General features: G+C 46.6%; 1 protein-coding gene across 5 annotated transcripts in view; it reads right to left on the minus strand.

The window, feature by feature from the left end:
• SLC8A3 (solute carrier family 8 member A3) overlaps window positions 1-27,406 on the minus strand; it is a 113,976-nt gene that overhangs the window by 24,595 nt on the left and 61,975 nt on the right. The window lies entirely within an intron of this gene.

The following is a 27,406-nucleotide window of genomic DNA, read 5'->3' on the forward strand; positions in this document are numbered from 1 at the left end:
TAACTCCTCTGAACAGGCATACGCTGGCCATCTTGGGGCTCCTGGACTTCCAGTTAACCCCAACCCCAAGCTGAAACTGCATTTTTTAAACCAGAAGTCAGTTCCACATAAAAAGCATTTCCCTTACCTCAAAACAATTGCCCCAGGAGCAACCAGGCAAGTTGCCCCTTCTGCCAGTGAAAGATCCCCTGCTTCCCACAGCTCTGTACCCACACATGGCCCTGCAGCTACAACCTCCTCTTTCTTCCTGCCCATTGTGAGCAGTCAGATCAGCCCCAGGTGCATGCTGTGCACAATCAGTCTTGACTGGCAATGGGAAGGAAGAGAAAAGCAGGACTGGCAATCACATAATCTGGAAAAACAGACCCAAATTCAAATCTCCATGTGCCTCAGCCTGTAGCCTTTGGCATTAAATATACCCAGTATCTTTGATCCCACAGTGTTTCAGAGAATAAGCAGTCCAGCCCTGCACCCTGGGGACGCTGTGATCCCCACCCTGGGGATGCTGCCATGGCCAGCAGCCTCTGGAAAATCACCATTTCAGCACAGTATGGGAGCATCATCACTGCAGCTTGCATTCCTACTGATACCGTTAATGACCACAAAATTATTCGGTCATCCTACAATTTGACCCTCAAGTTATAATTGCTCCTGCACTCTGGCCGTGGAAATCCTGTTCCCTGTGCTGACTCTGGTCTTGATCTTTGTCCCAACCCTTGTCTTTCAAATGATGGCATAGGGGTAGGAGTAGAGTTTGGACAACCTCTGCCTACCCTATCCAGTGCAGGAGTATGCAAGAAAAATCACCTCCAGTTCTTCTCTCTGAGCTAAATTAGCTTTATTTTTGCCAGTGCTTGCTCTACCCATACTCTGCACCAATGCCAGCAAGCCTCCTTTCCCCTCTCTAGACTCCTTCAATCTCAGCTAATCCAGCCATAAGGATGTAGGATTTTAAATGGTATATCTCCAGTGTAAATGTTGCTGCTCTGTTAAGACTTCATCACGATGATTTTTTTTGTTGCATTTTTGTTGGAGATGTTGAATTTGGCTTTTGAACCAGATGTTATCTGGGCCCCTGATACTTTGCAAAGCTTGTTCAATTTGCTGAGGTAAACCTACAGCTGATTCATAGCTCTGATCTTTTCCTTGCTCATTACTACAAAACAGAATGTGGGATTGTCAAAAGCAGCCAGTGCTTCCCGGACGTGGGTTGCTTTTAAAAATCTTATTCATAACTACCATTGCTTATGGTTTTACCATTCTAGGAGCTTCAAAATACTCGGTATTGCTTGTCTGCAAAAATTTGGAAAAAACACCACAGACCCTGTTTCCTGGGGGTCAGCTTATTGTGACAAAGCTATTCTAAGGCTTTATACAGTTAATATTATGCATGCAAACCATTTGAGTTTTCTTTCATACAACCTTCCCTTCCCTTCCTTTCCCCTTCCCCTTCCCTTCCCTTCTTCTCACTGCATGCACATTTTGTTAAGCACAAGGAGCTCTATGTGCCCTACTAAGCACTTCCACAGTGCTGAGATTTCCTTAAAGTAGTCTTCTTTTTATTGTAAAAAAAAAGATAAAAACAGTTCAAGAAAGAGAAAGACTTGCTGGGGATCCCTAGAGGCTAGCATGGCAAAATGCTGGCTTTGCAAAAGCAGGTCCCCTTGAGTCAGGAACGCAAACATTCTGGGCTCCTAGACTAACTCAGCTCTGCTGCAAACTGGACCATGACCACATACTCAAGCATCAGGTGGCTTTTCCAAAAAGAGAGTCTGAATTTGGTGACCAATGAGTAAATTCCTGGTTTCCTCGTTTGCTACAAGCTTTTAAGGAGAAAAGGACCTTTTACTCAGCTCTTAAACAAGAGGCGAAGGACAGATCAAAGTGACAGATCAAAGCTACAGGTGCCCTCCATGGACACAGGCTGGGCCTTGCACCCCCTCTCCCCATCTGACTGAATCCCAAAGAAGATGGCGCCCAACCTTCCCAGCTTTGCTGAGAGGTGGTGAGTGCCCAGCAGGTTCTCCACCCCATTAAAGCCTTGGGAACACAGCAGGAGCCTGGAGGTGATGCTTGGGGACCCAGGTGGGGTGGGATGGGGGGTGATGGGAGCCAAACTGCAGCCACTGCCAGCTCTCGCTCCAGAGTCAGTGCATTGCCAGACCTCCCTGTGCAAAGAGGAAAGGAGCAGGGCAGAAGTTGGCAAATACTGTGCAGTGACGGGGGAGGCAGGCGAGGGCTCACACACCCAGTGCCACGTGACAGGGAGTGGTTAACCTTTCACTGGGATTTTGTGGCAGAGGGAAGAGTGGCATCCCTGCTCCTGGGCCACTCTGCAGCCTGCACAGATAGGGGCACAGGGCTGGGTTTGCACCCTTGAGGGGAAGTGCCCTTCTCTTGGCTGGCTGCTCTCCCATGCCTGTCACCACAGAAAAGTCAGTGCTGACAGAGGAGGGGTTGTGGTGGCCCATCAGGCCATCCCTCCCAGTCCGCTATGGCTGGTGAGGGCTGCCCTTTCCCCCGCTCTGCAGCTTCCCTACCACTGCGAGCATTTCGCTCCTCTCCAGGCCTATGAAAGCAACAATAAATACAGCTGCGTCCTGAGCTGTCAGAAATTGTCTGGAGGCCAGAACACCGATTGCTCCCACACAATCTCATCTCTCACCTGCAGCCACACCGAGAGCTGCCTCCTCGGAAGGCACGAAGAGTAGAGGAGATGGATGGAGAGAAGAGCTGGAGTTTAACACTGCCCCGGGAAGACATCACGTTAATGTGAGAGATGTGACAGAAGGACACCGAGAGGCAGAGAGCGTGTGGGAGCGGGAGGCTTGGGAACATTTTGCTGCAAGAACATCATGACAGCTTCTCGAAATTAATGGAGGCAGAGGCAGGCACGAGAGGGGCTGGCAGTGCAGTAGCCCTGATGGGCATGCTCACCACAATGGGAAGCAAGGAATCTGAAGCCTACCTTGCTCAGCTGAGCAGCTTTCATTCCCCAGCCTCTGGCCACTTCACACGGTGAAGTGTGACACTTTGCAGCCTTCCCCACTGTCTCTGACAGTTTGACTGGGGCCAAGACATACTCAGACAGCTCAAAAGCAGAGAACAACAGAGACCACCCAAAAACCTCTCCTGGCAGCAAGGAGCCACTCTGCAAAACACGAAGCCCCACTGCCAGCACCAAGCCACAGCACAGTCCGATCTCAACACCTGCATGAGTACAGTGATGGGAAGGGCTCTTTAGTTCAGGCCTCGGTGGAGCTTTCAGCAGACTGAGCAATGCTTTCAGTTTGGCCTGTGACACAGCAGGACAAGACAAAAGCCAGCACTCCCAGGGAACACCTGGCCATACAGAGGTCAGGATAGCTGCTCACTTGCTTCTTTTTCTCTGAGGTCATTGCAAGCTGCCACCCAATAGTCCTCAGATGAATGCAGTCCAGGCTCTGCTTACAATATGCACTTAGAAACAACCACTGATTTTAGAAGTTAGGGATGGAAAAGCTCCTCTGGGGAGCAACATTAAGAATGAGATTTCCCTGAGTAAGCAACAGAAGATAAAATGAATAGACATCGATCTTCTCCTAAAGGACCTTGTGCACATGATGTTCCTAAATTCCTCATCTGGGAAGTACAGAAGATAATCTATAAAATCATTTTATTTGACAACACGTCCACTTCCAACACATAAGGCAACAACTGGATGGTTATTTGATTAATGTGCTAGAAAATACTGAGTATCTCTTTGTGTGGACACTCTCATTTGCAGGAATTATTGCTGAGAAGGTTAAGAGGATGTGTCTGTGTGTGTCTGTGTGACTCTGGAATGTGAAACAGCTCTAAAAACAGTGCAAGTCAGGAGATGTCACATAGTATATACCACTGAAACAGGCAGGGCTGTGCAAGGGCACAGTTTAGAGTCCCTGGTGGGATGCTGTTAGCCAGGATGAAAAGCACAGCAAGGTAAACATCCCTGGGGCAGTGAAATGTACCAGGAGATGTTCAGTCACTTATTAATGTGAATCATTAGTGCATACACCTTGGATCAAGCCACTGTGTTCTTGACACATCTTGATATACCCACATCTTCATCTGATTTGCTGTGGGTGCAGGTTCCTGCAGCATGAAGCTCAAAGCATGTGGTACCAGTCTGACTCTTCCCCAGAGCTCTGCACAGGGTTGGGGTTTCAATGTGAAGCAACAGATAGGGCCTACCTGCTCTGCTAGAAGACTTCATAGAGAAGTCATAGAATCATAGAATATGCTGAGTTGGAAAGGACCCACCAGGCTCATTGAGGCCAACTCCTGGCCCTGGGCAGGATACCCCAACAATCACACCATGTACCTGAGAGCATTGTCCAAATGCTCCTTGAATTCTGTCAGGCTGGTGCTGTGACCACTACCCTGGAGAGCCTGTCCCAGTGCCCAGCCACCCTCTGGGTGAAAAACTTTTTCCTGATATCTAACCTAAACCTCCCCCGACACAGCATCATGTTTTTTCCTCAGGTCCTGTCATTGGTCACCAGAGAGGAGAGATCAGCACCTGCTCTGACGTCTCCCCTCATGAGGATGCTGAAGACCACAATGAGGTCTCCCCTCAGTCTCCTCTAGGCTGAACAGACCAAGTGACCTCAGCTGCTCCTCATGTGGCTTCTCCTCCAGACCCTTCACCATCCTCATGGCCCTCCTTTGGACACTCTAATAGCTTAATGCCTTTTTTACTTTGTGGTGCCCCAAACTCCACACAGGACTCAAGATTATGCCACCTAGTGCAGGGGAGAGCAGGAAAACTGCCTGCTTTGACTGGCTGGCAATGCTGTGTGCTTGAGGCAAACCAGAAGGGATTAAATAAGGTTATGAATAGTGGGGATCTGTCTTTGCCCAGTTCACTGGGAGGTGGATATTTAACACAGCAATGTGACAGTGCTCACAGGAAAGGTGAAGAAGCCAGCAAAAGAAGCCTGATTTGATGCCCATGGTTATATGAGGTTGTGCATCAATAACCCAGAGTAACAAACTGAGCAATTTTAAAGCCAAGAATTATGCAGTCATATAGGACAGACAAAGACAGGAAGTGTTTGAAGGGCAGAATCATTAGATCCAAAAGCAGATTCACTAAACTCGCGAAGGAGATGCTGAGTGATCTTAATTTCAAACTCAAAAATGAGTGATTTTCTTAAGAAAAAATCATGGTAATTTAAGAACCTATCCAGATTATGACCAATACAGGCAGGTTGCACATTGGTCTTAAGATCCTGTTTATGAAAGAATATTTTTTGATTCCCATGGGGATTATGGAGAGGGGGAACAGCTTTTCAAGCCTCCAGCTGCAGCCACTGGGAATAGTCACAGTTTGTTCTAGCAGAAAGGTCAGAACTGAAGGTGCCTTTAAGGTCAGATTAGATGTTGGTACCAATTAACTAAGCAGATGTCAACAGGATAGATGAACTGTCAGAACACAGTTTCAAGCAGATCATTGATGTGCATGTTGCTGATGTTTGAGTTACAGAAGAACTCGTACTGGTGCAGAAGCTGGAGACAAGCCACGGCAGGCCAGTTTCCAAGAACTGGCTGTGTTGTTGGTGAGGACCTTGGAAGAGCAGCTGTGCAAGAGTTATCCTACTTTGTGTAGCAAGCACATGGGGGACAGCCCGAACAGTTTCACAACCAGCCAGTCAGCTATAAAGTAACACAGTCAAAAGCTATCCCCAGAAATTGAGTTTTTTCTCTTCCGTGTTTTCTCTTTTGTTGTCAAGTTGGCTTATGGGGTAACCAGATGGTAACTAGTTATCTTTTAATTAAAATCAGCTGATAAATTATCAGATAACTATCATCTTCTCATTAAAACAAGCCTCTTTGCAGAGCTAATCACCTATGTATTAGCTAATATCACCTAATATGACCTATGTATTTCTCCTGTCAAGCCTGAAGCCATACAAGCAAGTCAGTTGATACTTGCATACTTTAGTTTATATATCTATGCAGTGCCTGTGATCCTTATTTCTCACAGGGACTTGATAGGGGACAGTCCCTACTTGCTTTGAACTCCTAAGGTGGCAGATGATACAGTGATGCAGCCAGAAAGAAGATGAGGGAAAAGAGCAAAGAGAGCTTGAAATGGTGGTGGAAGCATCACTTATTCATATGAGTATCAACTTATTCTGCTTCATCTGACGTGGTTCCCACTTGAAGGAGCTGTGCACTTCGGCAGGGCACCTCCTCTTCCTTGCTGAAGTCTATTTAGGTCATAAGGGAACTAAAAGACCTCAGAAAATAGGTCTGCAAACAACTACCACCCTGCCTCTGGGCAGAGCCATTCTCACCAAGCCATTCCTGACAAGTAGGTGTTGCCCAACTGCTTCCTAAAAGCCACATTATAAAGATGGTTTACTGGACAATCTTTCCCCAAATTTCAACTCTTTACCCCTAGAAAGCCCTTTGTAATGTCCACCCAGACTGACAAGGCAGGAGGGGGAAGAAGCCTTTGGCACTGCCCCCTGGAGCGGCTTCCTGTGTCCCTGCTGTTCCTCCTGCACAGGCAGGGTCCGAGACCGGCCCAGGAGACCCAGAGCCCTTCTGCAAACCTCTATCCCTGCCACACATGCAGCACACAAGGGATTTCTGCTCCACTCCTGCAACAGCCAGGGCCAGAAACATCCAGCTCTGCTCCAGCAGCTCACAGGCACAGGGGAAAAGGTTCACTGGAGAAGACACTGTGCAAGAAGTGGCTGTACCCTGAGGTGGAGACTACAACCCCAGGCCAAAACCTTGTGTGACCCTTCATGCCTGCTCCCCAGGACTGTGTGGGACAATGTGCAGGACCACCAGGAGCTCAGGGGCTCTGCCTGGTTGGCTGTTAGTAGTGTAGTTTGTTCCCATCACACCAGATCTCCTAAGGCATAAAGGAGGAAATACTGACACGGAAAGGCATCTTCCCTTTGTGTATTCCCCACGTAATCTTGGATAATTAGTAAATTGGCTCATGCTTCAATTAGAACTATTGAAAATGCTTTAGTAGCTGACACATGATAATTAAAGGGACATAGCCAAGACTAAGAGCTGTATTTTCTAGTCTTTACTTGTATAAGAAAACTTTAAAGTGTTACCAGTGAAAGATTTATAGTGATAGCTGTTAAAAAGATAAATCCAAATTAAAAAAAAAAAAAAATTGCCTGTTGTGGTTCCTCCATCCCAGATGACAACACTAAAGGAGTTTCTTTGTCTTTCTGGTCATCTTCATCTTTCAGTTTGTGCCTGTTTCTTGCACAGCAGCCCAGCCCTCACTTCCCACTGCCACCCAACAGCGCCAAGAGACATGAAACGCTGCCAACATCACATGACAGTGTTTCACACCTACGTTGTACCAGTGTAAATAACTGCACCAGCAATGAGAAATCAAAGCTGCTAAGTTGCAAGTGAGCCCATTAAGCACTTCCGTGCCATGCAAAAAAAAATCCTTAAGTGCCTAATATGTTATTCAGGGCAGCTCAAGAGATGTGGTATATCCGTGTGTCAGCCATGGGAATCACCACTGGAGCTAGTGAACGGCAAATGTCTCACACTCAACTTGGAAGCCCTGAAGAGCTGGAAAGAGCATGGTAGGGAGGCACCAAAGAATGCTCCGTGAGCTTCCATAATGCAGTCAGCCCTGCCAGACAAGATATCCAAAGCACTCTATATTTCACTTAGTTGAAACATGATAAAATACTCTAATATACAGGGTTCTTCAAGGAAAGATGCCACAGTTTGTTTTTAAGAATTTCTGAAAAAAAAGGAAAGATCAGAGCTTGTCAAACCTCCCCCCCCCCTCTCAGCTGAGTCCCTGTTGCTGATCAGCTGAGCTATTTAAGTTGGGTTGTACAAGCATAACAGCCCAGCTCCACAGGTTTTCTTTTCCTTATTCAGTTTAATAAAGCTGCTTGGGTTCAAATATTGAAGCTGTGTGTACAGACACATGTGGGCCCTCGTCTGGCCTGCTCCAAGTCAGCTTCTTCTTGCTGACCCTATGAGATTTGATGCTTCAGGGCCAGGGGAGAGCAGACAAAATTTCAACAGCCTCTGGAGCTGTTTGTTGAGGTCTGTACAATAAGTACATGTCTGGTACAAGCAATAATTCAACTTGGCAGCCCATGAAACCAGACAGTTGAGGTGGGTATCAGGCTGGTGTAGGTGCAAAGCATCGCCAGGGCCCTGGGCGTAGAGATTTCTCTCTTCCCTACCTTGGGCAGATTCCCAGGGAAACAGCTTCAGTGAGGAGATTCTGTGCCCTTTTCCTCTTAGAAAGGAATTTTAGAAGGAGCAAAACTTCAGCCACAACCACACTGTGGCGAGGGAGGGAGGAAGGGAGGAATGGAGGGATGGACGGAGGGAAGGACGGAGGGAGAAAGGGAGGAAGAGAAGAAAGCAGGAAGGAAGGAAGGACATTTATTCCTTACTAAAGGTCTTTGAATTTTACTGCTTCCACCTGAGTCTAATGCACCACAGTAAATGCCTATGATATCAAAGTCCATCATGAGTATCAATGGCCAAGAAAAAGTACTAGAGATCTTTTGTTTGCTCTAGAGAATGGCTCCAAAGATTGAGAGGGTGCAGGACCGGGAGTGCTCTGGACAGGACAGGGTAGGCTGGACTACCTCAAAGTCTCTTGAGATATCCTGAGCAAACACAAAACTAGGATTCAGCTGGAAGGGACCCCCTGTCCCACCACAGTGCTCCTGAATTCCACCTGCAAGACAGACACTTGTCATTGGCTGTCACCCCTGGTTTTAGACTTTTCACTCAAGGCATGTAGATTTGGAAGCTATATTTAGATGTCTTCTCTATTCTTCAGCAACAGGGTTGCCATGGAGATGCTGGTGAGGATGAGAAGGTGGGGACAGAGGGGGAGAGGAAGTTGAGGAATGAGAAATACTAGATTCAAAACAACCCTCGCCAGCCTGGGAAGGCTTTAAATTCCTCCTAGGGCAAGAACTGCTGGAGCTTGTTAGCCGAAATGAGCCTCTGGCATTGCCTCACAGCATGACCCTGCCACACATTGCTCAGTGCTTTGTCATGGCAGGTTTGAAGACACACAAGGGGCTGGCCTTCAAGCACTGCTCCTTTGGGAGAGTGTGGCCCCATTGACCTGATCTTGCCAAAACAGAACTCTGGGAACTCCATGAATGTCCTGCTGCTGCCATGCTGCTTTTAAGTTCATAGTGACTCCATACTTGGTCAGCTCCTGCCATAGCTGGGGTGGCTTTGTCTCTGCTGCCAACAGCAGAGGCAGACAAGGAGCTGTCCTACAATTACTACACTGCTGATGTCCAGGTGTTAGAAAGATAAATTACTTGTTGACAGAACTTGCTTGTTAAAAGTTTGGGGCTTGACACGCTTCAGTGATCTCAAACCCAGAGGGAGGTTAACAAAGCTTGGGGAGAAGCATGTACTATTGATAGTGGACACAAAGAATGCAGGATTTAGAGGCCACAAGGACATCTGGCAGAAATCCCAAGATAAGGAAGAAACTAATAAAACCAACTCAGCAACTGTGCTAAAATCGGCTCTGACTGAGCAAAAGGTAATTTTGACATGGGGAGGTTGCAACCACCAACTCATGAAGCACTGACTCAGGAAACCAATGGACTCAAGAGAAAGACTGAACATGTGGACTAATTAGCATGAGAAGTAATGAAAAGCTGGTAGAGCGGAGGACTGAAATAATTTAACCAATAGACAACAGAATACTAATTAATAAGAGCACTATGTAACTTGTAGCCGATGAACATTAATGCCTTTGTTTGCTAAAATGTATAAATAGTGAAAAGTTTTTATAGTCCTTGTGCTAGCTTTGTGGATTTGTCACCCAGCACCCCCTTCTGCACAGAACTGTAAATCAGTCAAATACCTTGTCTCAGTGTATGGATTGACCTTTTGCATTCCAGGTGAAAGAACCTATTTTGGGACAACACCAGCAGTGAAATTCAGCTTTTCAAGAAGGGTCAGGATACTCCCCCCAGTCCCCAGCACGGAAGCTGGGATATCTCAACACCCTGTCTTTTCTGGCTCCTGCATGTGACAGCATCCACAGATTTCAGTGCTCAAAGCACATCAAAAAGGGTGAAGAGCAAAGCCAACTTTCCCATCACAGACGCCTCCAGATACCAGCCTCGCAAGTCCCTCTGTCCCCTCCCTCACCCTGCTCTTCCCACACACCCACGCAGACAGTGCTTTCAGCTCTGCAGGACAGCACTCAGCACTCAGCCACTGGAGTTGCACTACATCCAAAGCAGCAAGGCAGAAATCTGTAGGAAATTAATGAGCTGCAAACAACACTGTGCAGCTGCCAGCCTGAAACGAGCCCGCTCTGCACACCGCAGATACAATTATTATATATGAACAAAAGGAGCTGGAGCTGGAGTCGGGGTGCTTTGGCTCCGGTCACAGGCTTCTTGTGACCAAGATAAGGGGCAGCACAATGAATTGCCACAGCAAAATCGAAGTTGGATACCCAACCATTTACATAGAGCCAAGATACTGCATCTTTATCCAAGGCCCTGTGCATTTGATCAGGCTCACAGTTCTGTTCTGTAGCACTGAAAATAGGGCAAAGGATACTCAGTTACAACATTTTCATTTCACTCTTTGGGGCTGTTTTATTTGTTTCTTACAGAAAAAAAACCACACTGGGAAAACCAAACAGGACCATTTTCTGAATTTCCAGGAGCTCATGCCTTGGGAGAAGCTGCAGATTCCCAGAAGGAGGCCAGCCCTGCTGGGCTTTTACTTTCAGAATCCAGAGCTTTGCACCATTAAAAAACCACCTCCTTGTCCATAAATGGAACAAAAATCACGTCATTAGCCAGCTTTGCAGTGAACCAGAGTGCTTCAGAAGGGTTAAATCTAGGAGCAGTGCAACCCTCAAGCCTCGATTAATGACCCAGCTTCGAAGGGAGACGGGCTGCTGCACTTCCTCCCTTCCTTGCCACAGCCTGGGCCCTGGCAGGACAGCCTGGCTCAGCCACACAGGGGGAGTGCTGCACACTGGCATGACCCCATCCAACAGACCAAGCACACCGTGGCCTGCACAGCATTCACTCACCCAGCTGGTCTCCTGCAGAATCACAGAATGGCCTGGCTTGGAAGGGATGTTAAGGATCACCTAGTTCCAACATTCCTGCTGTGGACAGGGATACCTTTCACTAGATCACGTTGCTCAGAGCCATCCAATCTGACCTTGAACACTTCCCGGGATATGGCATCCACAAGTTCTCTGGGCAACCTGTTCCAGTGCCTCACCACCCGCACAACAAAGAACTTCCTCCTAATATCTAATCTAAATCTACTCTCTTTCAGTTTGAATCCAGTCGCCCTTGTCTTGTCTCTACATGGTCTTGTAAAAAGTCCCTCTCATCTTTCTTGGAAGCTCCCTTCAGGTACTGGAAAGCCACAATTAGGTCACCCCAAGCCTTCTCTTTTCCAGGCTGAGCAATCCCAGTTCCCTCAGCCTTTCCTCACAGCAGAGGTGCTCCATCCCTCTAATCATCTTGGTGCCCCTCCCCTGGACTCATTCCACCAGGTCCATGTCCATCCTGTGCTGGGACCCCAGATCTGGATGCAGCACTGCAGGTGGGGTCTCACCAGAGCAGAGCAGAGGGGCAGAATCCCCTCCCTCTCCCTGCTGCCCACGCTGCTCTGGATGCAGCCCAGGACACAACTGGCTCTCTGGGTTGGGAGTGCACACTGCCTCTCATGCACCAGCACCATCAAGTCCTTGGCAGAGCTGCCCTCGATCTGCTTTTAGCTAAGCTGCTAAATGACCCACATGAGAGACAGCTAAACTCGTCCTGGGATCCCAGGCTGACAAGCAAGAATCTCCTCCTGTCTTCTCTATGTGCCAAGAGTTAGTACCAAGGCCCTTCACCCATCCTAAAAACTTAGCCTACCCTTACTCCAACATGCCCCTCAACTCTTGTTCCTGTTCTTGCTGTCTAAGCCCTCTCACTAGAACACCCTCAACACCTCAGACCTTAATAAATGATGCTCTGTCTTCTGCCTTCCAAGTTTTGGTAACGCCACTGAACAACTGCATGAGTTGGCTGGTCCTGTCAAAGCCCAGCCACAACTCTGATGCCCTCTGCCATATATCAAACACTCACTGAATGTTGGGTTTATGGGCTGGTCTCACATACTTGTCTCCATCTGCAGTTGAAACTGCAACTAATAAGAAAAAAATCATTCTCATCCCTAGTATGATATCCAGCTTGGTGGCAGGAGCAGCACCCTTCACCCCAGCATCAGTAAACATGTCCTCAGGGTTTGAGACACAACTGCTCTGAAGGCTAAAACCTCACAAAGGTGAATCCTGTGTGATGTCAGAGGAAGGGCTGTTGTTTAATGGGCTCCCTCTTTGCCCTCCTAGCCCATTCACTTTAAAAAAAGCAATGTCATGACTCAATCAAGAGTTTTGCCCATTATGGGACCTAGAAAACTTCTTAGGACTTGAAATCCCAACATAAAGATCTTCTGAAGAGAAAGGAAAAGGTGTGAGGGAGTTTTTTTGAGCTGATTTTGATTTTCTTCTGAGAAGAGGTCCCATCCCAGCTCTCTTCCCAGCCAGAGCATAATTGGGTTGCAATGCCATTGGTGCCTGAGCACCGCTTCCTCCCTGCTCCAGCCTCTGCTTTCTTCCAGCTCGTTTCACACGTGCCCTGCAGTGAGTGTCAGTGCTCTTACGAGGAGACTGCTATACACCAGGGAGACTGGCAGGAGCAGGAGCCTTCTGCTCTGTCTGTTTACTAGGGTGTCTGTCTGTGTTTATCAGTGGCTTATTCTCTTTTTCAGAGGCTGTCCCTTGCTCCTTGCCATTGCATTGCCCCATGCTTTCTTTGCCACCCTAGAAAGGCAGTGGAAAAAAATATATGCTGAGAAAGAAACCCTAAATGTTAAAAGCCCTTCAAACTGATGCCAATCAGCCATAAACTAGACCTGAATGTGCACCTCATTCATCTGAGGTTCTCCTCTGGCTTCTCACCTGTGGGTAGACTGCACTTATCTTTGCTCTCCAGAAGCAGAGCTGAAGCAGAGAGGATATCAGACTTGCTTGGCTTCACAGGCAGCAATCAGCTGGAGCAGATGGGAATGAAACACACAACTGAGATTCCCCCCATCGCTGGCTCTCCAGGCACTTGCCTGGCCTTCCTGCCACCAGGGAACACCCCTGGCACCCGGGGCTGCTGCTGGAGTGGCGCTGGCCCCGGGCTGCAGTACAGCAGCTATTTCTGTCCATCTGCACAATCATTGCTGCAAGGGCCCAACGAGGAGTGCCCTGGGCCCTCCAGGTACCGATGTGCGCCCTTCTCGTTTGGTGGGTGCTACCAAGCAGGAGCTTACCAGGCTGCGTCTTTGAAACCAGAGTCAGGCTCTGAGCAAGGGTCAGAGGAAATAATTTAGAAGTAGTCTGAAAAGCCTACTTTCACTTGAGCTGTGCAAGACTCACAATCATGATATTGAATCAGGAGAAATGAGGCTGCCTGGGCAAAACATTGCTTGGCCTAATCTCATAGCAACACTGAAGGTGAGTTGCATGTCCTACAACTGTAAAGGAGTCCCTGTGAACTCCTGCAAACCTTTTTCAGGTCCTAATGTTGAGAAAGGTCTGTGAAGCCAGCCTTGAGGCTGGAAATAACTCCCCATGAAAGACTTAGAGATGTTCTACAGCCAGAGGAAGCCTGCAGCAGCAAAAGCTGGCTCTGTCAGGCACACTTACCTACAGACAACCAGGTGGCATCCCACTTACAGCAAAATAGAAATCATGATGGGTTTGGTGGTTTGGGTTTTCTGAGGTTATTGTTTTCTTTTTTGGTTTTGTGATTAAACATTTATTTACCAGTTGGTGTCTCCTGCAGGGACAGGCATTTGGAGATCTGCGACTGGAAGAAGGACAAAACAGGCTACTAATAATATTGCCATCTCTTTAAAAAGCAATGATAGTAACAGTCCCTACTAGCCCTTGGAGCTTCACATATGACTCTGCTCTGACAGAGTGTGACTGTACAGGATAGCGGCACTGGGCTCTGTTTAATTTTAGCCCAGCTGCTCCAGATCAAATTTTCACAGCCTCCAACAAAAGACATGGCTTTTATTAGAGGCAAGAGTTATTCGTTTACAGTCAAGCTGGACTCCTTCCTTCTCCTGCCTCAGCACAAATAATAATAGTTTTGCAGGCTAAACAAGGCTCTCCTGGCTATCTGTGAGACCCACTAAAGACTGAAAGATTGCCCAGGTGTAATTCAGGATAAAAATCTGAATTTTGGAACATTTAGCACTGCTGGGATTCAGTGCTGAGAGAGAGAGCGCCTAGCTCCATGTTTTGAGCCAAGAAATCCTGATAGTGCAGAGATGCTAAAACCTCTTTTTTTGTCTTCTACTTCCAGCAATTCTGATTTGAAATGACAAGGAACAAATATGTGGGGCAGTTTGGGGGTTTTCTTTAACTTTTTTTTTAGTATTTTTTTGTTCGGTTTGGTTTTTTGGGGTGTGTTTGTATTTTGCTTTTACAGTAAGAGCAGATTTCAGATCATTCAGTGTCATGTATTTGTCAAACAGGGAGATGGGCTTAAATCCAGTCCTTCCAAAAATGGATTTAGGCAACATTGCACCCAAGACTGGATTCACCCTGAGCATCTGTGACACCATCTAGCTACATTTTCTTCTTCTGGGGTGTATGCACTTAGATGTGGCATTGTTTTCCCCAAAATGTACATGGCTAGGAGTGCAGTGCTGCTCTTCAGCTGCGCTCTGATGAGTTTCTTCCTACCCCTCCAGGTGTTAAGGTTTTGCTCAAGTCAAGAGAGATTTCTTATCTTTAGTCTAATCTAAAGAGACCCTCATTCTCTGGAGCCCCCGGCAGAACTATGCCACCACCCTAAAGCTTGCTTGGCCATTAAGCCAAACTCTGCCTTGCTGCATCTTCCCCGTGCTCACCTCTAGCAACACTGGGGGCTGCCAAGGGCTGCCTGGCCTGAGAGAGCTCCCCTGAGCAGGACATGTCTTTTGGCTGGTGCTGGTTCCTGGCAGACTTCCATCAAGGCAAGATACAAGGCACATCCCGGGCCCCCTTATGCAACCACCGCCGGCTAAAAATACAGCCGCAGCCCCTGCAGCCCCGGCCAGGCGAGATGCAGATTTAATGAGGCTTCCATGGCAACGGGCTTCACTTCGGCAGGGACCGGGATGCAGGGGACAGGGATGCTTGGGGGGAGAAGTGCTCCTTGGCTGGGGGAAAGCTGCACAGTTAAAAGCTTGTGGCGGTGGGGTTTGAGAGTTTTTCCTTGCTGATATTAATAAAATTGTGGAGTGTTTGGTTCAGTTAACTGCAGTCAAAGAGGCAAGCTGTGTAGTATTTTTAACAGACAAACCTGGACCTACTTCCGCCAAGAGAATAAATATTTCCTAGTCAGCCTTAATTAAACTCTGTCACCCACAGGCAGAAATGTTAAAACAGGGATAAATCAAGGAGGCTGTTTCAGTCTACCAATACTATAAACAACTTTTTCATCAAAAAGTGGGTTTCTCATGGAGTTGACAAAATGTAGCGGTAGAACTGGCCGGTACAGTCAGGAGACCTGGGGACAGCTAAGGTCACAGAGGAAGTGGTATTGGTTTATGTTTCATGGGTGACGTCTTCTGTGCCACTGCAGGGGGCGGGGAAACACAGTAGAAAATCAACACTGTTGATGAAAAATCTGGGATAAAAAAACCGTTGCAAGCATGGCTTTTCAAAGAAGAATAAAACTGAGATTATTGCCTCCTTTCCTCCATACTGATCCTCATACGCTGTGTGCAAGAGTAAGGACGTATGCCAGCCAAAACCCCACTTTGGTGTGCAGAGCTCTAAGTACTAGATCAGCAGCTGCTGTCCTGTGGCTCACAGGTGTTTATGGATCCATGGATTATTTCTGTGAAATGTGGAAAATACCTTGGACAAGCTAGCCTATTGCTAGTCAGATTAAATTTGCTATTCAGAAGGTGACATTGCTGAGTGTCACAGACCAAAATCTCAGTTTCCATTATAAAGACACAGTATTTTTCCAAAATGCAGATTTTTTTTCACAGGAATTTCCTCTTATTTCCTTCACACAGTGATATTCCCCCTTGTCCTGAGACACTACTTCCTATCTAAGTACTAGCAAGAATAAAAGCAACTTAAAAAATAAAGGTATATAGTAACATCTTCACTTCAGTCTTGAGAAACTGAGGCATGATAAAACATCATGGGAAAAAGAAATGCCCAACCTCTGCTCAAATCTACGTATTTGGCACTGGGAACTTATAAATCAGGGCCCTCAGAACTGCTGCTTTTTATTGAAAATTCTGGCAATATCAGGTGCCTCTGAACAAAGGCACCCCTAAATCAAATGACCCAGCCAGGCACCTAAACATGGTTTGAAGCCAGTATATCTGAATGTTAAAATTAAAAATCACTGTTTTCTTCTTCTTTCTGCTCAGGTCCTTGTATTCAGACATCCTTCAACTCAAAGCAGTCTCCCAAGTACCCCTCTCTCTAGAACGAGCCATTCCTGTTGATGTGAAACGTCATCACTTGGAGGCACTGAACCCTGATATAGAAGCTGATTTTTTACACATTAGCTCCCATCTGTTACCTCTCTCCTGCTAAACCAGGTTCATGTTTATAAGCCTACCGAAACACAACAAGAGGCATTTCACAAACCATAATAGAAAATCATCTTTGCCCCATGGAAAGGGCCTGCTGCTAGGATGAAACATGGCTTGTGTTAAACTACACACAGCATTAAATCTGTTGCCACAAAATGAGATGTCAACAGCACCAGGAAAGTTTAAGGGACCCGCGCAGAAAACTGTCCATAGCCACTTGCTAAGGCAGAGACATTTCCAGCACAGCAGCATGCTGCCCCAGTCCTGACCACCTGTGGTCATCAAGCTGGAACAAAAATACTGTCTGTTCAGGTATCCTCCTTTCTTCCTCCCTGCTCCTCACAACACAAGGCTGCGAGGCTGTCACCTCACCATCAGTCTCCCCCAAGGTGCACACAGAGGGCTCTGCAAGATCTCCCCTCCCCTGTGGCACCACAGCTCATGCCAATTCAGTACAGCTGGTCACTGGAGCTCATTCTGGTCTCTGTGCAATCTCCTCTTTACAAAGGTGATGGATGCACAGGTTAGACCATACAAACCTGCTCTCTCAGGATATTGTAGTCTGAACCTCAGTGGTCACATGTCATGATTTTTCTCCTTTCCCTTGAGAACTCTACTAAAAATAACTTTTGACATGAAATAGGCCTGGAGAGTCATTTTGCCTTGTACAGCAATGCAGTTCAAAACCCAATCTCATCACCCCACTGAGTTCTGAAATAAATGAGCAGCCATCAAAGTTGTATACTCCCTTCTCTGCACTGACAGAGGACAATGCAAAGGAGGAGCTAGTTCAGCATCTTCTTGATCAAAGGAGGTCCCTGTGATGCAGGAGCGCAGCACCAGCGGGGCATGGGGAAGTCAGCCAAGTCCACGCCTTTACCTACACGAAGGCAAATTTTCATTTAAAATTACAGCATGATCCACTATCATTCCCCATAATGTGGAGCTAAATTATGAATGGCACATAGAGAGCAGAGGCCTCGTCTATCTCAAGCTCCTTAGCTTAACCTAGATTTCCCTAATCAAAGGAAATGCATCCCCCAGTACCATGGATGCCACCATGCAGTCCTTGCTCTGCCTCTGATAGTGTCCTCAGTTGTGACTCTAAGAAAGTCACTTCTTTCCCCACGTGTAAAATGGGAACAAGCGCTCCTTTGCCTCTGAAGCATGTCATAAGCATGAGTGTATTTAATATTTCAAAACACTTCAATATTATGGGGGAGAGAACACTTGAAATGCATAAATAAATAGAAGGAAAGTTTTTAAAAAGAAGTAATATGCTTTACTAGCTCAACTACTACTGTTCTATGAACTTCTTAACACGTGGGATTTGTGCCCAAAACATACTCAGTTTCAAAGCTGGGATTTCTGTTTGAGCCTGTATAAAAAGGTTTCTATTGCCTTAAATTGTCTTTTCCATGGAACTCATACCAATCAGCTGGGCTCAAGTTTCCTCTCCCTAGAGACTTACATCCTTAGGCCATCACAGTTTGCAACAACATAAACAGCTAATTAACTTCTTACTTAAAAGTAAGAGCAATAAGAAGGCATTCTCAATTTCTTCTGGAAACACTTGGGCTCTCCACCACAGCTCTGGCTTCAGACAACCTAAGATGAAACTGACAAGATTTGCTGCAACAATATATTCCACTATTATCTCACTGTATTTGCTGCTCCAGTCATAGGGAAGGCAGCACACAGAGAGATGATTTGTCCTATAACCATCCACCTTGCTAAACAAGTTCATACCACCTGGTGAAACAAACGCTAACCCGCAGGAAATGGCAAGACACAGAACTTAATGGGCCAAGCCCTTCAGAAGGCTCTTAAACATCTGTTCAGTCCTCACCAGGACTGTGGAGAGCCTGAGACAAGCTCCTATAAGACTGACCTCAGTCTCACAGCAAGGGCAGTTGCTAGCTTTTAAGAAATACAAAGTTGGTCCTGGTCTCTTCTAAAGAGCAAGACCCCAGGTAAGTCTACCAAGGACATCTGAAAAGCACAGTATGTTTGGAGATGAGCAGTCACACTGCAGGAACTGGAACCATGTAACCTGTCCCACAGACTCCCCTTCAGAGCCCAGAGCCCTGCCCTGGAGGATGGGAGCAGAGAGGATGCCCCAGAGGGGACATCCCAAAGCACCACCTCTCCTGCCTGCCTTCCTCCAGTCATGCTGTCATTCCCAGACAGACTGGAAATCTTGCTTTACTACATATACAAAACGAGATAACACCTTTTTTGGCCCCAAAGCAACTCCCACAGGCTTTGCACATGGGTTGTTTTCACACCTCACTGTGAGGCAGAGAACTCTGGCAGGTTTCCACCTCACCAGGCAGCTCAGCCACCTGGCCTCAGATATTCTCCATGCTTTTTCGTGTTCTCTCCCTTTCCAGGATTTTTCCTTAGGGATGCTCTTGGCAGGGCAGCCTTCCTGGACACCGGCCCCATTTTTCTACTCTTCCCACCCTTCCTGGCTCCACTCCCAGGAGTTCCTGTGCAAGATTCTCTGGATCCCCAGGAGGACCAACATGGGACTAGTCAATGGTGCAGAGACAGGCAGAGAGCTGCCTGTAAAGGAGATGAAGCTGTCAAGACAGGACAAGCTTGGCTTCCATGGACCTTCTCTCTGCTGGCAGGAGGGTGTCCAGCAGCACGACACTGAGACAGGGACATGTGGCACATAACCCGAATGAAGGCTGTGGTCGGCTCAGCTCCTTAGTCCATTACAGGAGCCCTGCTGTGTCCTCGGCTCTCACAAACCAAGAAGTCAGCAGATCTGTCAAGAGTGATAAAACCTAGCCACGGAACCTTAGACCTCTGCTTGTTATCAATTACGAGGCTTGCTGGCAGCACTTACAGGCTTGCTGTGAATAGGAAGGCCACAGTCATTTCTAGCAATCTGGTCTCTTACAGGACCCCTCATGTCCTAATGTCTCACATGCTTTCATGCATTTACCCTTGCAGCATGCCAATGAGATGAGAACTAAAGGAAGAATTAAGGTAGGAGCTGTGGCTCCCAACCACGGTGTCCAGCTGGCACCACAGAGCTTCTGGCTACTGGCTCCTGTCTGGGGAGAACCCTTAGAAAAGGGTTGCTAAAGATGGCACCTAGGGATGGAAAAGGATGCCTGAACACTGGTAGGGTCTTCAACCAGATGCCTTCAATCAGATTGTCCAGAGAGATTTTGGTGGCTGAAGCTACCACCCCATAAATCAGAAGCATGCGTGGCTCCCCTGGCTGCTCCAGGAATGAACCCCTCTCAGCCAGGTGAGGCTGGCTCCTGGGCAGAAACCTGGTATAGCCAGGACCACCTGAGTTAGAGCAGAACTTACTGAACAGGCATGTTTTTACACTTACCAGCTGAGAACTGGGCAGCTTGCTTCTCTGAGTGGAGCACTCAGAGCTGGGCCCAAGGCTTGGAGAATGTTCTACAGGGTTTTGAACCCCTTGCAAAAGCATCTCTTCTACTTCACTGCTTTTCAAACATTAGTAACATGTGGGCAAGGAGGAGTCAAACTTTGCCTTGTATTTCGCTTGATTTGCAAGAGCTCATAAGACAAGGCTACACACAAAGATAGAAAGGGGTTTTTTTTGTTGTTATTTTGTCTTAAGAATAGGTACACAATCTGGTGTGCTGGCTGTAAAGGGAAGTCTGTAGTAGATTACACCCTCCTTGAAGGCTGTTGTTGCATTTGGGTCAGACAACAGGAGAGGAAAGACAGAAAATAAAATCATCACACTTCTTTTTTTCCTGATTCCCATACTCCGGATTTTAGAGAACAAGCTAGAGATGAAGCTCCTGTTAAAGCACGTTTAACAAACAGCTCTGGTCTGCAGCTCATGCATAAGTGATTCTCTCAATCTGAATCCTGATCACCTCTGGGGAACAGCCTGCCAGAAGCACCAAAGGTGACAGATGTGTAGTGTGTGTTTTGGATAAAAGCCTATCTTCTGCATAAGGTAGCTAAGAGATGGAGCCTAAACTGAGCCTTGCCTTATTACCCAAAATGAAGACATCTACAGGCAGCTATTGTTTTGTGAAAGGGAAGGAAAAATAACCTCTGTGATGGAAGAGGAGGGAATATAAGACAAAGACTAAAGCAGCAACAGCAGAAAAACTACAGTGTGAGTAAGAAACAGGATTCAGTCTATGCAAATATCTGGCTTTCGACATGTTCTCTTATCTCAGCCTGCTCAGTCCTGGGGCTAGGGACCAGAGGAGGGTTTGCTTTTGTCCTTTTGGGTTTTGCTATTCAGTATAACTGCTCAAATTAAAAGGGGCACCATAAATCTATACTGTCAAAAGGAAAATCATTAGCTCAAAGCCCTAAAGAAGACACATCTGAGGGCTTGTACCAGCTCTCACATGACTGCTAGCATCCCACACTCACTTCCTACCCCATATCAGAAACCCATCCCCTGCCTTAAACCCACTTTCTGAAAAAGCTGAGCATGAATTCATGAAAGAGACCCTGTCTGTTAAGCTCAATGGGAGGGAAGAAAACCTCACATAAATGTAGTCAAGTTGTGTCAACTCCTCCATAGACAAAGGGAACCTGCCATATTCCCTAGGAGTAACTTGTTTGACGAAAGGCGGATCTGCAGTCTCTGTTCTTCTAAGACCCAACAAAACAGGCTGCAAGGCTGAGCAAGGCTGAGTTTATTGCTCTATCTGGTATCTTCTCATTTGGCTCTAATCCCCTCCAATACACAGGCAATATTTCAAATGCTCTTGCAGAGATGGGGCTCTTCTGAAGACCTGACATTTTTATAGCCCTGGCAAACCATCCATTTCTATTTAATTTAGTTCTTGACAGAAATAAATATATGCACTGAGATTTACATATGGGTAGACAGGCCAATATTTTCAGGCTTGCATGCTGAGGGCTGCATCTGTACTGCAATCACTCCTGTAGCTATAGGTGGTGTCAAACTCCTTGTGTTGGCTATCACCAGCGGCTAGCAACATATCCACAGCAGTGTAGGGCTCCTCACAAGCTAAAGCTATCTGCAAGTCTGGGGAAAAATTAATTTACACTATTGCTCTCCAAGTTACCACAACTGTTTAAAACTGTTTAAAAATTCCCAGGTCTCCTTCTAAAAGCTGCAGTCACAAGCACAAATGTCTCCAGAATCAGAGGCCTAAAATAGAGGTTTTATCCTTTCTGCACCATAACCACCCCCCAGGATGCTACATGAACACAGGTCCTGCTTCCTCTTCACATTTATAGTAGTCTCGTTACTTCTGCTTGAGAGCTTTGGCTTTAGCTTCTCCAAACTGCTTACTAGAGTATACAAAGCTCCTGCCAACTCTGGATGGAGGACCTCCTTGATGTCAGGACATAGCTGCTGCCTACACCACCATGACTGCCTTGGGGAAGCAAGGGCTGAAGCAGGCAGCACTTGATCTCACCCCCGCTGAGGGACTGGAGCATCTCTTCTATGTGGAAAAGCTAAGTGAGCCAGGACCATTCAGCCTGGAGAAGAAAAGGCTCTTATCAACGTATATAAATACCTAGAGTGAAGTTGCAAAGAGGATGAAGCCAGGCTCTTGTCAGTGACTCCTAGTAAGTGTATCTGAGGTGATCAGCACAAACCAAAACAGAGAAGACTCCTTGTGATCATCAGAAAACACTTCTTTACAAGGGTGACCAGGAAGGTTGTGTAGTTCACATCCTTGGAGACAGTCAAAATACACCTGGACAAGCTCCTGCATAACTGGCTCTAGATGGCCCTGCTTGAGCAGGGAGAACAAACCAGATGACCTCTGGGGGTCCCTTCCAGCCTCAGCCACTCTGTGATTCTGTGAAAACTGAATAACCAGGATGACAAAATGTGAAATGATCAGTGTGAGATTCCTCCCTTCAATGGAGTAAACATTCTTCAAAGAGCACAACAAACCAGAAGTGGCCCAAATATGTTGCCATGTACCGGGAGTACCGTGAGAAAACTATCACAGGCAGAATATGCTTAAGCTGATGTTCTGCCTGGGACTTGTGCAAGGTCTGCTAAGACTCAAGCTGATTGTAGCAATAATGTCTCTGCTGCGAGCTCCATTGCACTGGCCTGCATGTTTTAATTAATACACTGGTACCTACCTCCTTCCATCCTGAAAATGCTTGCTATGCCACTGGATTAACACAGGGAACAATTTCCTCTCCACTCCCCTGATTCAGTGACATGTCCATAGAGGAAAGAGGATTGGTGACCCTTGTTCTGAGACGGATTAAACCACTGGCTGGACTTCCACAAGCAGATTAAGGAAATGACTGCCTATCCCTCTGTTCTGAAAGGAAAATTCACCCCGATCATTATGAAGGCTGAAAATTGTTGAGAGAAAAGTCAAACCTTGCCCTCCTGGGATCTTGAACTAGAACAGCCAGTGCAAAGTGGTAAAAGGATGTTAAATGTTTCAGTGACTGAAAGAACACGGAAGCCAACTTATTAAAAATCCATATGGTAGTCAGTGGCTCTCAGACCATGGTCTGTGGGGAACCAGTGGCCTGCAGAGTGTCCCTACATGCTGCTGTTGCAATAACAAAGTATCTGTCACTTTTTAAACAGGGACCCCCCCCGCCCTTTCTACTCCTGTCCAAGATTCACAGATTTTCCCAAGACTATTTTTGACCAGCTGGCCTGAAAGAGAATCTTAGCTTGTCTCTCTGCACCAGGCTGTCCTGAGGCTCCTTTTGATGGCAGACTTGAAAGGTGCAGAGGGAGCCACAAAAATGCCCAGCAGAGGACTACAAACCATCTCAGGAGCACTGCAACTTGTTCATCAAAGGGTCTGTAAAGAAAGCAAGCAAACAATGTGTCATGTTCAGCAGGGTGCTCTAACCAGCCAGCTGGGCCCACTGCTCTGAGATTTTCAGCTTATACTCTACCTATGATTTTCACTAATTTTCCCTTTTGGATAATTAGCCTTGGCATTGTTGTTTACCTCAGGGAAGAAATGGGGTCAAGAACTGAGAGTCTGGAAAACGAGAGGAAGATGATGGGGAAGCTAAAAATGTCAAGAGGACCACCTAAAGGAAATCCCCAGGTGCCACCATAGTAGATGATTTTCAAAAGCAAAAGAACAGGAATTCCCAAACCCCCTTCATTTTCAGCTCACTCTGAAGAGCTCCCTTACAGGGTTATCTTGAATAGATGCATCTCTGATAGAAAAAGCTGACCTGAAATCTTGTAAAAACAAGGTCTCTTACGTTTCTTTAACTTCAGGGCCAGAAAATCCACATAGCAGCCTTCATCTATTCAGGGTCTGCGAGTGCCTTCTAGCCCTTCGTTAAGCAACGTGACTAACGCTTGTCACGTGTGCTTTATTAACACTCCCTTCCTCCCCTCAGGCTCTGGGTGCAGAAGGCTCTGGATACAGCACAGAGTTTTGCCTTTATGGGGTTTAGTGGTTTTCTTTTTTCAGGGTACTTGCTGCTGTGTGGTCCTGTTGACCACAGGAGGGTGCCCCACATTTATAGAGGGAGGGGGGCAATGTCTGGGGAGGTCTCTTGCTCCAGTGGGAAGTGACTCCACTGCCTGGCATGGGCTGCGCCTGGCAGAGCAAACCACACAGCACTTTGGCAGGTACAGCTCGAGCCTGCGCTGAATTTAACCACAAACATCACTCTAACAGATTACTGATCCTGGGCATGGGACTAGGGTGGGATATACCTCTTGCTGGAGGAGAGGACACCTACGCCTAACAAACCTGACAAAGTTGCAAATGCTGTGTGAAACACCTCACACGCCTAAGCACAACCAGCCGTGGGCTAATCTCACCTGGCACACCAAAACAGGCCGGCTCAACACTAATCAATTCTTGAATCTCCGTCATGGTACAAGTAGTTTTAAATCAGGCATCTGAATGAAGTTAGGGCTGTTACAAAGGGAATCTATCCGTGGGTAACACAAAGAATTTTGTTTCTTTCTTCTCAGTGTGGGCAAACAACATCGTGAAAATCCCAGCTACTTCGCTTTGGTGACCTGAGGCAGTAGGTGACCTTATCTCTCAACCAATCTTTGCACTGCCTCTGTCTCCCTCCCCTTCCATGCTGGGGATGGCAGAGCAGTGCCGCTGGCACGCACAGTGAGTCAGCAGCCGCGCAACTCCCCGATCATGGAAATATTCCCGTTCCCATGGCTTGCTCACAGCTTTGCAACCAAGATGGGACACCCCAGTTTGTGACCAAAAAAATGTCTTAAAAGAACGCAGGTCCTCTAATGCAGTCAACACATCCATCAAAAAATGCTGTCTGGGCCAGGGTATATGCAGAGGGTTGGTCCCCACCACAAGCAGCCTGCAGGAGCCTTGCTGCGGGCTCCACTTTCCAGAAGAGAGGAGCCACCTTCCTCCTGTTCGCAGGGCCTGCAGGACATTCCAGCTGATGGGATGGGATGGGATGGGATGGGATGGCCATGCAGTATTTCTGAGAAGTCAAAACAGTCAGTGAATGAATGGTGTGTTTTAAGTTTCTCAGCCAATGCTCCTGTGACTAAAATAGCTGAATCTCTGAACTTTTGTTGCTAGCATCTGAACTGAAGTCCACTCCTGAGATTTCAAAGGAGTTTCTTTAGCTTTTTAACTTTTCACTGCTCTTTGCATTTCCATGCCTGGGCAGTGAAAAGGCTAAGCAGACTAATGCTTTTTAAGCAGTGTGAGGATCATGTTCAGCATCATCCTGGCAATGCCAGACCTCTTGAAGTTCTAGCCTCAGCTTCTGTGAAGAGACCTGAACTCATTTAAACACTCCAATTCTGCCTATACTTTTAATCAAATCCTTTGAGATCACCTTTGGGGCTCACTGTCTTTGTTCTGCAGCCAAGAGCATGTCCCACACCTTTATGTTGCCCTGACTTCAGCCAGAGTCAGTGGCTCTTTTCAGACCGAGCAGCACAAACCACTAAGGACCAAACCCAAGGCTTCTGTGTTTGCTTTGTGTGGTACCAGCTTGTCCTGCAATAATGACATTCCCACTACATTTCCATCACACCTCAGTCACTGTACATCACTGGTTCTCTAATGAGGGTGCTTCTGAGATAAGGGGGATTGAACTCTGAACCATCAATGACAAAGGTGGTGTGGCTTTTTGCCTACCTCTCAGGATGTCCCCTATGAGGTCTGGATGTCTCTAAAAAGAGTTAACTCCTCCCACTGAACTTCTATGCTTTCACCCCCTCTCTGTGCTGACACCCAGAGAGTGTTCTTTACTAGCCACTCACCTTCTCACCAACAGAGATATCACCAGGAAAGCACACTCCTTTGTATCTTGCATAGGAAGTGTTGACAGCCTTGTAATATTCATTTAAGGAAATATTCACCACAGAATTCCACTTACTGCTTCCAAGTAGTTTGTACTCATTCCTACTGACTTTGACCACATAAGAAACTGTTATGGTTTAATTAAAATGGGGTTAAAATCTGGTGCAAACCACAGTAGAGACATCAAGTAGGTCCCTAGCTTACATATACTTTTAAAGAAGCAACATTATTTGTTCCTTGGTGATCAAGCTACAAGGTTAATCAAGTATTAGCATTCATATTTGCAAAAAGAAAGAACCTGTTTAAGAGCTATCTGTGCTAGATCTGACTGTTGATCACCCTTTTAAATTTAAACAACAGTGTATTATGACAGGCTGAGAAAGCTGGGTTTGTTCAGTCTGGAGAAGGCTCTGGGGAGACCTTATTGCTGCCTTGCAGTATTTAGATGAGGCTTTGAAAAAAGAGGGAGAGTGACTTTTTACACAGGCAGATAGCAATAGCACAATGGGGAATGGTTTTAAACTAAAAGAGGAGAGATTTAGATTAGATGTTAGGAAGAAATTCTATTGTGATGGTGGCAAGACAGTGAAACTGGTTGCCCAGAGAAGTGGTGGATGTGCCATCCCTGGAAGCATTCAAGACCACCTAGGGTGGGGATTTCAGACTCAGGAGTGATACTTAAGGACCCTTCCGACTAACATCATTCTAAAATTCTATGATCACTATTACTGGAAATGGCTATGTAAAACATAAAAATATTAAAATATTCCCATCAATCTTTAAAGATCACAACTATATTTTTGAAATTCATTTTTGTCTCAGAATTTGACTCTACATATCCATCCCCGGCTGTAAATTCACTCCTGAAATCAAATCTGTCAGTGGCATGGAGTTTAATTTGATCTTGTGACACTCTCCAGCACTTGCTACTGAGAGCTAACCCATTACATTCCAGACAACATATTAAGCTGTGACATAACAGCAGGGTCACACAGACATGAGTAAGAAGCAATATGAGAGCCCATAAGCACCCTGATCCTTCACTGCTGCCTGTGCTCTGAGTTACTCATATTCTGCAAGGGCAGAAAGCTGATACGAGTTTCTGCGTAGAAGCCTGAACCACGGTGCAATGATCAGAAGCCAAAGGTTAGTTTTAGTCCATCACAGAGGTGACTGTTAAGAAATCATGCAGAAAACTCTGACCCAGAGGGTCAGGGTGGGAAAGTTTGAGAGAGCTGCACTTGGTTTTCAACTACAAGTACCTCAGCAGGTTGCATGTACAAACCTCTGGCAGCTCATAAAAAGCAGTCATCTACACATACGCCTACTCATCCCTGTGGTACAGACTTGTAGATAAGAGGTAGCGCTTCTTCACAGTACAAATGATAGGTGTGGTGATACACACAGCAATGCATCCTAACAGAGTGTACCAACACTGATACCTACGTGCTTAAACATCATCCTCACTGGGAGACACGGGATCTCCTGCCTGCCCA

This window comes from Corvus hawaiiensis, chromosome 6, assembly GCF_020740725.1.
Source record: "Corvus hawaiiensis isolate bCorHaw1 chromosome 6, bCorHaw1.pri.cur, whole genome shotgun sequence".
Classification (NCBI taxonomy): Eukaryota; Metazoa; Chordata; class Aves; order Passeriformes; family Corvidae; genus Corvus; species Corvus hawaiiensis.